Source organism: Pyrus communis, chromosome 7, assembly GCF_963583255.1.
Source record: "Pyrus communis chromosome 7, drPyrComm1.1, whole genome shotgun sequence".
In the NCBI taxonomy this organism is placed as follows: domain Eukaryota; kingdom Viridiplantae; phylum Streptophyta; class Magnoliopsida; order Rosales; family Rosaceae; genus Pyrus; species Pyrus communis.
The window spans coordinates 21,343,985-21,355,309 of NC_084809.1; positions in this window are offsets into that span (position 1 = coordinate 21,343,985).

Genomic DNA, 11,325 nt, shown 5'->3' on the forward strand with positions numbered 1-11,325 from the left:
GAGATCATATCTAAACATGCTTATTAACTCCAGAAATTGCTTCCTTTGAAATACATATATGTGAGTGTTCGTTTTTATGTTTACATCAATCTTCTCACATATAACTAGTTTAGGGTGTGTAGTCAGAAAATCTGAGTGAGAATCGAGTTCATATCTTGTAAGGAATTGAGCAAATTCTCTAAGGCATGTTACTACATTCAAAACATGGTTTTAAATGCTTAATTGTGAACTAGTATATGGTGACTATGATTAAGAATGTACTTAAGTGTGAAGATGACTAAAATCTGTGAGAATGATGATTTTTAACTCGTCATGTGCATTGGAAATCCCTAAGACGGTTGTTGGAAGGTTTAGGTTGTGTTTTACGTGTTTAGTGTCGTTTTGTTTATTTGTTTTTATTCTGTTTTGCTCGAGGACTAGCAAAAGCTAAGTGTGGGGGTATTTGATAGGAGCATATTCATGCGACTTAAATGGCTTGTTCTCGTGCATTTACGTTATGTTTCTCTCGTTATTTTAGTCCTTTATGCTTCTTTTGTGTGTTTTTAGGTTCTAAGGGCCTAGGGAGCAAGAAAGTGCATTTTGAGGCCATTTGGAGCATTTTTGGGCATGGATTGGATAGCTTATCCATGGAGCCAAGAGGATGGACGAATTTGAAGGCCTTGTATGCACTTGAAGACACAAAACAATGGCCCTAACCCAATTACATTCACCTTGCCTTGGGCTTAACACAAACACCATTCCTTGCCATGCAAGGGGGAGCAATTTGGGTCCATTTCATGTACTTAAACTCTAGCCCAATCCACAATCACTTCAAAGCCATGCAAAACCTTTCAACACCCTTTAATCATCCCCCTTTAAGTTATGATTTTATTTCCTAACCCTACATGCATTATTTATTAGTATCTTTACAAGACATTATCATTGCATAACATTCCATTTCCACCTCTTTCCCACCTAATTCACATGCCTTCATTCATTCTTTATTCCACTTACACTCATCATCACACACCTTAGCAATCAACACATGCAATCACATGCATCACAACCACAAAGAACCATCCCCAAAACACTTTGCCGTGAGTTCCCACTCCCATTTCCAGCTTTCCATAACTTTTCCTAGTTGTTTTATTACATACATTCCCCCTTCATTATTCCAAACACATGCACCCATAATCATTCATCCCCTCCTAGCTGCAATATTCCCTCTTTTGTTCCCCCATTTCACCTATAAATAAGCATCCAACACTCCTCAAAATTCACTTACTCTTCCATACACATTTTCAGTTACAAACACCAAGCAACAAACCCATTCCATTGCCGTGAGTCCCACTTCATTTTCTGCATATTTTCTCTTCATTCTTCCATCTCCAACCACTCCCTACTCCATTCCACATACACCTAAAGCCCTTAAGCTCACCTTAGACCTTGTGCTACAACAACGAGGAAGAAAAGAGTGCTTAAACGTTCATACAATTCAAGTTTGAGTTGTTGGAATGTTTAGGTGTTTCTTTGATTTCAAAGTTTAAATTTAATTCTCTTTGTTTTGTACGTATGAGAAGGGAAGAGAAGAGTGCCTAAACGTTCATACAATTCACGTTTGAGTTGTTGGAATGTTTAGGTGTTTCTTTGATTTCAAAGTTATGAGGAACTAAACCCCCTTTAGCTAGGGGGTGATTCGAAACTATGTTTATATTTGCAATTTGACTTGATTACGTTTGGTTGGAATTTCATAAGTTGTGGATTCAATTCGTTTAACTGTTTGATTGATAACTTATTTATGTATGTTCATTGAGATTGCAAGCTTAATTTTCATGCATAAATATGACGCTAGAATATAAGTGAATTTCACCTAATCGCTATGAACTTATATTCACAAGTAGTGGAGGTTGCTTATAAACAATCACGTTAAACGAATTCTTGGCATAAGTTTCATGCGTATTCCATAGTAACGAATGCCTCGTCGATGTTTATGATTTCCGTTGAACTTAATGATCTTTGTTGAATGTCTCTATCATGCGTATTCCATAGTTAGGGACTTTGATTAAGAATAATTTGGTTGTAATGCGTATTCCATTCAATCCAACGAATTTAGGGAAATCTGAAAGTTAATCTAAGCGGATCTAATTAACTTGGAGCATTGAGTTTCACAACTTATCGAAAGACCAACTGAGAATCAATTTTGTTTTGCAAGTGTAACATGTGTGGAGAAGAACCCCTTGGCTATTCCATCATCCATATTTTTATCACATTCATATTTACATTTTGCCTTTAATTATATTCTGTCTTTTTAATTTAATATCGTCCAACCACAATTCCCCCCCCCCCTATTTTGTTAAGTCTTAATCATTCGTATTTGTTTTATTTTTGTATCTTTAAGCTTTTGGAGTTATAAACAATTGCAAATTCGTCTAAATCAAGTTCTAGCTTCTATTTGAGTCAATTTGATTGTTTTAGACAATTTGAGTTTTTCAAAGCCTTTCTGAGTCATAGTAGTCTTGTTAAGAGTATTTTAATTTAGTTTTTATGTTTTTAAGTCAATTTAGAAGGTTTTAGCAAGCCCTCCTAATCCCCGGTCTAGAACGATCCCTCACTTATCCATTCTACTACAATTGTCAAACGAGGGTTTAATTTGAGTGTTAAGTAAAATCTCGCATCACTAGGTTATGCGGCCGCAGTTAAGTCTGCTGCTATGTTGCGCCCCAAGCCCAGTCCAGCAACCTGGACTTTCTAACTAAGCCGACAGCTTGCTTCTCCTTACCCCCGACCCACCTTCCAGAAAGCAGCAAGCTTGTTGGGTATTTCCCCTGCTCTCGGCATGTGCTCTGCTGCAGCCTACAACCTACAAAAACATGTCAGGCTACTTTTGTAGCCTTGCCACGAGCCCGCAACACCTGCAGCCTTGTTTGCACAATAGACAACATAACCCTACTGAGCTGTAACCAACGTTTTAGGCCCCCGTTACTTTGTAGCTACACCCAATTGTTTTTGGGTGTCCCCAGTTAAAGCCCTATTAGGCTATATTTTCTTAATTGCTTGAACTGAAGCCAACCAAAACTTACATAACTCGAATGTCATTATTATTATTTTGCTTCCACGATCGAGCATAGTCCAGATCTATTGAATTAACTTAAGTGATCAGCGATCCATTAATTTGACAAAAATCGAAAATATTGGCCCAGAAATCGAGTAACTCAATGAAAATGATCGATGCACTCTTTGGCTCACTCTGGCAGAGCACTTCGATCACTAGAAAGATATATTATTGCCTGAAGGCAACACTACCGCTTCCAAGACTTTAAGTCTGTGAGTTAATACAACTCTGAAGTTTGACGAATCCGATCAATGCTCAAGTTAAATAATAAGGACTTGACCGAATAGGATCTCATGAAGGAGACCTATTCAACCTTCCATTCCACCAATATTGTTCTACAACAACAATATCAGGCACATCAATTTACCAAATTGTCAAATTTTACCTCTGTTTTACTTCTCACTAAAAAACAGAACTAGCTGTTGATAAAAAAAAATTGCCAAGCTTGACCCACTGGTTCAAACGCTACGCTTAAAGCGCAAGCGACCACTTCTCGAAGCCACAAACAACAAGGATGCTATCATGGCAGCAGCAATGGACGAAATTCTGAGCCACGGGCCCAAGGTCAACGGAGTAGAGGCTCAATCAAGGGAGCAAATTCTGCCCCGAAACGTGATTCCCTAGCCCCTAAGGCTTCTAACTTCAAGAACAGGGTAAATCTATCGTTAATCCAGATTATACTAGATTACACACGTCTGCTAAGCTTCTCCTAAGGCATTTCCCAAACATCAATCTTTCCCGTAAGCAAACAAAATGCTACCACTTAAATTTAATCTTTTTCAAGGAGAATAAGTTGCTGTTTGTACCATACTTGACCAATCTCGAAACTACTAAGCACGGGTTAACAGCATACCGTCAAGGACCCACAAGACTTTTCCTCCAACAAGGAGGCCAATCACAACACGACACATGTCAGTATCAGAGGCCAATCATAGCGCAACACGTGTCGATATCAGAGGCCAATTACAACATGACACGTGTCAATGTCAGAACAAAGCTAGAAACTCTCTTCTATAAAAGGGGATCATTCTCCCACAATAATCCCTAATGTCATTTGTACTAAACTATTCACTATAACTCACTAAAAGAGAGCTTGAACCTATGTATTTGTGTAAACACTTCACAACTAATAAGAACTCCTCTACTCCGTGGACGTAGCCAATCTGGGTGAACCACGTACATCTTGTGTTATTTACTTCCGTGTCTCTATTCATTTACATACTTATCCACACTAATGACCAGAGCAACCTAGCGAAGGTCACAAACTTGACACTTTCTGTTGTACCAAAGTCCTTGCCGATTTTGTGCATCGACATTTGGCGCCGTCTGTGGGAATCGCACTTATTCATACTCTCTCCAGCTTTGTCAAGCTGGTTTCCACCATTCGCACACTTTCCTTCGACCAGGCACCCCTCTCCAACATGGGGAGTGAAGGGAGCCACAGCACGCAGAACGTCACCCCCCTCGCACTTAGTGCAAAGCAACGAAAGAAGTTTGTTGTTCAGGCTAAAGTCGATGAGCTAGAGGCTCAAAATAACAAGATAGCGATAAAGAATGAGATCCTCCACAAGCAGTATGAGAAGCTCTTCGGAATGCTCCATGAAGCTAGGCATACTCAAACACACGAACTCATCGCCCCCGAGGAAGTCAGCCACCACCTGGGTGCCCCCCAACATGGAGGATCACCTGCCTTCAACATGGATATCCTTAATGAGAAGCGAGTTACTCATCAAGGTGTTGATCAACATGAGACCTCTCTCGACCCAGCTGCTTCAACCTAAAGCAGGAGAAGTGAAGGAAGGCACATTCTTGCAGAAAGAGTAGAAGGATCAAAAGCCGTTTATCGCGACTGTCGGGACTTCCCGAGGCAACGTCGAGAGAACCCCATCCACATAAGCTCGAAGGTCAATGATCCAAGGGTTTCTGAAAGGTTCGGTCATTTTCCATGCCCCCAAGCCAATTTCCAATCTAGGGAATGAGTGACATGTCCTAGAAGAATATGAAGGTACGGGGGACTGAGGGGTGTTTCGACAGGCTCGCCCTGGAAGTCAGTACGGTGAGTCCAAAGAAAAATCTCATGCCCTTGACCAAGCTTTCCTATTTCTAAGAGGAGATGGAGACTTACGGAAGAATGATCCAGCAGTTGCTGACTCCACTCAGGACCCCCTTGTCCTACAACTCCTTGAGGAAGTAAACAAGTTGAACGCCGAATGTCAGGCCGAAATACCTGACTGGAACCAACCTAAGCCTGGCCCTCTTACAAGGAGGATCCTCGACACCCCCCTCCAAGCAAAGACAAAGCAGAAGCTTGGCTTACAACTCTATATTGGAAGGGAAGACCCAATTGAACACCTTAACCTCTTTGAGTCCACCATGGCATACTGGATGCACACTGACGAAGAACAATGTCTTCTCTTCCCCTCTACCCTATCTGGCGGAGCTCTGAATTGGTATTGCCATCTTCCACCTGAGACAGTAGACTCCTTTGAGGAACTGAGGAAACTATTTATCTCTCAACACATCTTCCAAACAGATCGCTTGCATTCCGCAGATGACTTGTACACTATTCACCAGAAGCCGGATAAGTCACTACGAAAGTATGCTGGCCGCTTCAACCATGAGTATTCTTATTACGCTGAGGCAGATGACAAGACCGCCCTTAAAGCCTTCACGGCAGGCCTACGCGACTGTTTCTTCAAGTACATAATCAATGCTAACACTTGGAAGACTTACTCTGAGGTAATGGCACAGGCTTATAACCATGCCTCTGCTGAGGCAAGGACATATCAAGGGAAACTCCCTACAGCCATCCCTTATCAGCAAATAGGGAGTGGAAGCCAAATCCAACCGAATGAGAAAACCTCAACCTTCCAAACAGCAGCAACGCTTCCCCCTGCCCTACCTAATACCTCGCCAAGTCAACAGGCGTATCATTCTCAGGGCAAGAGGAAAGACTTCCATCCTCACCAGTCTCATTTTAATAAAAAGAGTAAGGGGCACTATTGTGATAACTAAAGGTATCACCACGATAATACCCGCCCCTAGGCGGTCAATGCAGTGGGCCAAACACGTGTCAAGAATGGTCCTACCCCAAGGTATGAGACATACACACCTTTGAACGCCACATGCACGGCCATTTACCCCAGTATAGCTCACTTGATACCAAAGCCAAGGCTGAGGGAGCCAGATTTCAAGTCCACGAAGTACACAGGCATGTTTTGTGGTTACCACGAGTATAATGGCCATGACAGCGAGAAATGTATCACCCTCCGTGATCATATTGAAGCTTTGGTACATGAAGGAAAAATTGACCAGTTCCTCCTTCACCCTCCAAGGGATAACCGTAACCAACGCCAAGTGAATGTGATATATTCCATAAGCGGTGGCACACTCATACCTGAATCTTCTAATAGGGCCATGAAAAACCATGAACGAACGTTGAAGCCTGGCCACTAAGTGTTTCACGTGGAAAGGGGAGGCAAGTATCAAAAGCCTAACTGGGATCTAATATGTTTCTACCCTGAGGAAGAAAGAGGTATCGTCTATCCTCACAACGACCCACTGATTGTGGAGGCACACATAGCCAACTTTGACGTACGACGAATCTTGGTAGACACGGGGGCGTCGGTCAATATCATGTTTGCTGAAGCTTTCAAAACACTTAATGTAGCTGAACACTTGCTCAATCACTCGGTTTCTCCTTTGATAAGCTTCTCTGGTGATGTCGTGCAACCTTTAGGGAGCGTACATTTACCCTTCACCATCGGTACAGGCCCGTACACAGCCACCATCACCATTAACTTCTTGGTGGTTGACTGCCCAACGGCATACAATGTCATCTTTGGGCGCACAGGCATTAATGATCTCAAGGCCATGGTATCCACGCATATGTTGTTGATGAAATTTCCAACCCCCTATGGCAATGGTTACATCAGAGGAGATCAACTTAGTGCACGATCATGTTACAACACTTCAGTCAAGCAACAACACTTGCATGTACCCGAAGAAACACTTTATATACATGACCAAGTTATCAAGACCAGCTCGGACAAAGCCAACTTGAATATTCACGATGGTAACAATCAACCCGACGATCCTCGAGATGACTCTTTCACCCAGCAAGCACAACCTGCTGAAGAGTTGGAGAAGGTCTCTATCTCAAAAGATTATCTAGATCGTATAGTGAAGATTGGCACCACTTTGTCACCACCCATTCGGTTGGCATTGATCTCTTTTTTGCAAGAGAACACTGAAGTCTTCGCCTGGTCATACGAGGACATACGAGGCATCTCTCCCGATATTATCTGTCATCGCTTGAGTATTGATCCCAAGACCAAGCTGGTGAGACAAAAGCGAAGATCTTATGATGCTGAACGATATGAAGCAATGAAGGCAGAAGTTGAAAAACTCAAAAGCATAGGCTTCATCCGTGAAGTCAATTATCCAACGTGGGTAGCAAATATGGTCCTTATTAAGAAAAATCCGACCAAGGAAAGTCTCTTACTTCAAAAGATCTTGTGGAAAATGTGTGTCGACTACACCGACTTAAACAAAGGATGCCTGAAGGATAGCTTCTCCCTTCCTCTCATTGATAAACTTGTAGACTCTACAGCAGGGTGTGAACTCTTAAGCTTCATGGATGCTTACTCAGGGTACAATCAAATCCTCATGAACCCTTCGGATCAAGAACACACGGCATTCACTACTGATACAGGATTATATTGCTACAAAGTCATGCCATTTGGCCTAAAGAATGCAGGGGCGACTTATCAAAGATTAGTCAATTCAATGTTCGTTGAACAGATTGGAAAAAGCATGGAAGTTTATGTTGATGATATGTAAGTCAAAAGCAAACAAGCTGACCAACACATTGCCAACTTGTCTGAAACCTTCTTCATCCTGAAGAAGTATCGAATGAGGTTGAACCCCAACAAATGCGCTTTCGGTGTGGGCTCTGGAAAATTCTTGGGCTTCATGATTAGCCAACGAGGCATTGAAGCTAACCCCAAGAAGATCAAAGCAATCATGGACATGAAAGAACCAATAACCTCAAAAGACATCCAGAGCCTTACTGGCAAGGTGGCAGCCTTGACCAAGTTCATCTCTAAGGCCACAGACAAATGCGCTCCTTTTTTCAAAGCACTTAAGGGAAGTAAGAAGTACATTACGTGGACCGATGAATGTGCTGAAGCATTTAAGAACCTCAAGGAGTACATGAGTAAAGCCCCTCTGCTTTCCAAACCTGAAGTTGGCGACACCCTAATTGTCTATCTATCTGTCTCAGCTTCAGCAGTTAGTTCAGTCCTTATTCGTAGGGATGGTAATATCGAACGACCTGTCTACTACGCTAGCAAAGCTCTACAAAATGCGGAGACACGATACTCCAACATTGAGAAATTAGCTCTAGCATTAGTCATGTCTGCTCGGAAACTTCGCCCCTACTTCCAAGCACACTCCATCATCGTGCTTACCAATCACCCCCTTCGACAAATACTTCATAGTCCTGACACTTTGGGGTGAATGATCAAATAGGCCATAGCACTGGGAGAGTTTGACATCTCCTACCACCCAAAGCTAGCTGAAAAGGGCCAAGCAGTTGCATATTTCATTGTCGAATTCACTTATCCCGTTGACATTTCTCCTACACATGAGGCAGCAGCTTCATCACCCTTGGAAACCCGGAAGGTAGAACCAACACTCCCAGTATGGACTCTATATGTTGATGGCTCATCCAACCAACAGGGTTGTCGAGCAGGACTAGTCCTGACTACCCTCGACAAAGTGGCAATGGAGTATGCTATTTGCTTCAAATTCAAGGCGTCAAACAATAAAGTCGAGTATGAGGCCCTTTTAGCAGGCTTACGTTTGGCCAAACACCTTGGAGTTAAACAAATTAATAACTTCAGTGACTCCCAATTGGTGGTTAACCAGGTCACGAACAATTTTGACGCTAAGGATAACTCCATGGCAGCATATCTTGCGCAAACGCAGCTTTTGCTCAAGCACTTCCACTACCAGATCACCCAAGTCCCTCGAGCGGCAAACAGTCATGCAGACGCTTTGGCTCGCCTCGCCTCAGCAGTGGAAAACAAGATTGGGAGAAAAATTCATGTCGAATTGTTGGCAACACCAAGCATCATGGTCACAGAAGTGTGCAACTTGCAACAAGGGGATAGCTGGATCACCCTAATTTATAAATTCCTTGTTCATGGCACTCTCCCAAATGGTAAAGTCCAAGCTAAACATATTCGATACAAGTCTACCTGATACCTGATCATTAATGACCAACTCTACAAGCGAGGTTTCAACCTACCATACTTACGATGCCTCACACCTACGGAAGCGGAAATTGTCCTTCGAGAAATACATGAAGGAGTCTACAGAGATCATGTTGGATCTCGATCCCTAACACACAAGGCTTTTCGCCAAGGATATTACTGGCCAACACTCCACCAAGATGCCATCAGAATATCCCACTCATGTGATAAGTGTCAACGCTACGCAACTATTCTTCACTCCCCTCCCGAGCCTCTTACTCCTATGATCAGCCCTTGGCCCTTCGCCCAATGGGGACTTGATTTGATTGGCCAAATGCATGCAGGAAAAGGCAAGGTCCGCTATGCAATCGTTGCAGTTGACTACTTCACAAAGTGGGCCGAAGTAAAACCCTTGGCAACCATTACTTAGGCAAAAATAGAAGACTTCGTATGGAAGAACATCCTTTGCAGATTTGGCATTCCTAATGCGATAATCACGGACAATGGGGGACAGGTCGACAACAAGAAGTTCAGGATGTTCTGTTCCAAGTTCAACATCAACTTATGTTTTGCCTCCCCAGCTCATCCCCAGTCTAACGGACATGTTGAAGCCATTAACAAAATAATCAAGCGCACTTTGAAAACCAGCTTGGACAAGGCTAAAGGTTGTTGGCCAGAATTTGTACCCCGAGTTCTTTGGTCATACCGCACTTCATATCGAACTTCAACAGGAGAAACTTCATTCTCACTTGCCTTTGGTACAGAGGTTGTTGTCCCAATTGAGCTTGAGCAAGCAACGTTCCGAGTCCAGAACTACATGCAAAGTGAAAATGACAAACAACTCACCCTCAACTTGGATCTAGTCGAGGAACACAGAAACCAGGCTCACTTGAGGAATGTCGTCTACAAGCAGCGCATCTCTAACTACTATGATTCAAGAGTCAAACCTCGCTCTTTCAAAGTGGGGGACTGGGTATTGAAGAAAAGATTACTTTGGGACAGAGTCCCGAGTGAAAGCACGCTTAGCCTAAATTGGGATGGACCGTTTGAAGTTATTGGCATCAGTCACCCTGGTTCTTACAAGCTCAAGAGCTCCGATGGCAAGACCCTTGGCCATCCATGGAACGCTGATCACTTAAAGTATTATTACAAGTAGACTCACACTGTACAAGTGTTGAGCTACGGCCATTTGGCATCCTATGTAATGAAGGCCATTTGGCATCAATTCAATAAAGAGGTGATTTAGATAACTTGGTCCTAACTCCCTTACATCCCTATCACTGAAACGCTCAGGTTCAAAGCTTCAACACGAATGCTTACAACATGAAATAAAGTCTAAGTATATGTCAACATGACTTATATCCAAACAAGGGATCCCTTCATGCATAGCAAAACATTCATAAGCATCACTCATGTCAATCAACATAAACATCATACATTCCAACACATTCATACATAAACATCATACATTCCAACATATCCATACATAAGCCAACTATGCTTCGAAAGGGTTCAACACACTTTGTGTCATTCGACACTTGCTACAATGTGCCTCGACACCTTACCCTTATTCTCACCAACCAAGTGATGAAATGTGAAGAAAGAACTCATCTTCATGCCACCAACGAGGTGATGAAATGTACAACCTGTACTCTCCTTCATGCCACCAACCAGGTGATAAAATGTACAACCTGTACTCTAATATCATTTGGCAACTTGCCACTCATGCCACCAACCAAGTGAAGAAGGAACTCATCTTCGTGCCACCAACCACGTGATGAAATGTGATGAAAGGTGATAAAGGAACTCACATTCGTACCACTAACCAAGTGATGAAAGCAACTCACCATTCATTACACCAACCAGAAGACGAGTGGTACAACTTGTACATGTGAACTCCTAGTATTCACAAATAATCAAAAACCCTTAAGCTTTACAACTCAACTAGGGGAGCACTTATGCCTAACAAGAGTTATA